Source organism: Muntiacus reevesi, chromosome 19 (assembly GCF_963930625.1).
Source record: "Muntiacus reevesi chromosome 19, mMunRee1.1, whole genome shotgun sequence".
Classification (NCBI taxonomy): Eukaryota; Metazoa; Chordata; class Mammalia; order Artiodactyla; family Cervidae; genus Muntiacus; species Muntiacus reevesi.
In genome coordinates, this window is record NC_089267.1 from 31,161,912 (window position 1) to 31,163,464 (window position 1,553).

A 1,553-nucleotide genomic window follows, 5' to 3' on the forward strand; every position below is an offset into this window, starting at 1 on the left:
GGGTGGGGAGGAATAGAACACTAGAAACAGATGGGACAAATGGAAAACTAACAGAAAGCAGGGGGCTTAAACCTCACTGTAGCAGACGGTACTTTCCATATATCACCACAATATCTCCCATCTTCTGCATGGGTCTGTACTCATTTTCACTTTCCAAGCCTACTGCAGTGAATGCCACAGACCAGGTGTCTTACGCAACAAAAACTTCTTTCCTCCTGGTTTTGGTGGCTACAAGTCCAAGATCATCGCGTCAGCAGGATTTCCTTCTGCGGCTTCTTTCCTTGGCTTGTAGATGCTATCTTCTCCCGGGGTATTCATGTTGTCTTCTTCCTCTGTGCGTGTCCCTGCCCTACCTCTTCTTATACGTGTTAGCTGCTCAGCCATGTCTGACTCTTTGCGACCTCCATGGACTATAGCCCCCCAGGCTCCATGGAATTCTCCAGGCAAGAATACTAGAGTAGGTAGCCATTCCCTTCTCCAAAGAATCTTTCCGACCCAGGGATCAGACCCAGGTCTCCCACATTGCGGGCAGATTCTTTATCATCTGAGCCACCAGGGAAGCCCTCTCCTAAGGGGTACTGGTTATACTGCAATAGGGCACGCGCACAAGATCACATTTTACCTTAATCACCTCTTTAAAGACCCTATCTGCAAATACCTTCACATTCTGAGGGGTTGGGGGTTAGGATTTTAACACATGAATTTGAGGAGACAGCTTGGTCCACAATAGGGCCTTTGCCACTCACCTCAAGAGGCAGAGTTGTGGACGGTGGGTGTGACAAGAAGCGCATACTCAAGGTCCTACGACAAGGAGCAGAAGGATGTAGCATGAGGAGGGGAAACGACTGCCAAAAACAAGCTCGAAGAGCACTTACCTGAGTATATTCTACAGCATTAGCACCTACTGTGTTCTCAACACCGTGCTACCTTTAGAAGTTAATCATGGAAATAGCAATAGTAGTCATGTAAAAATCTTTTTACTGATAAAGCTGCTTGAATGTCTGCCAAAATGCTCAAGTTTACCCAAAGAGAGGCACTTTTGGAACATTAATGAGACCATGATGCAGCCGTCCTTTTGAATTTCTTTTGAATATTGTTATGACCCTTCACCTTTGATCTCCTGCCCTGCATCACCTGGCATAACCATTTCATTTTTTGATTCAATTTCATTTTTTTATTTTGGTGCACAGGCTGTTGCATTTCATCTCTCAAAGTGTAACATGCTGATTTCCTCAAATAGAGATACCCCTTTGAATAAAAAATTTGCAAAATGCTCTCTTCATTGTGTGTATTAAAATCTATTTCAGTTTTAAAAATGGAAAAAAATTTTAAAAAGAGACAGATTTATTTCTCCATCCCTTTCAATCTGGGTAGGTGCTGCTACAGCTTTGACCAGTGGATTATGACAGAAGTTCTGATACCAGGCATGGCCCTGATCTAACCTGACTGTGTGCTTAAATGCAATATTACTATGCAGTAAAAAGGGTTGAACTACTGGGACCTCCCTGGCAGGTCAGTGGTTGAGGCCCCACTTGTTTCCTCTGCAGGAGCTG

At 44.2% G+C, this 1,553-nt stretch overlaps 1 pseudogene; it reads left to right on the forward strand.

Moving 5' to 3' along the window:
* The first annotated feature begins 821 nt into the window (after positions 1-821).
* LOC136150698 (calmodulin-binding transcription activator 1 pseudogene) lies at positions 822-1,079 on the forward strand (annotated as a pseudogene).
* Positions 1,080-1,553: the final 474 nt, after the last annotated feature.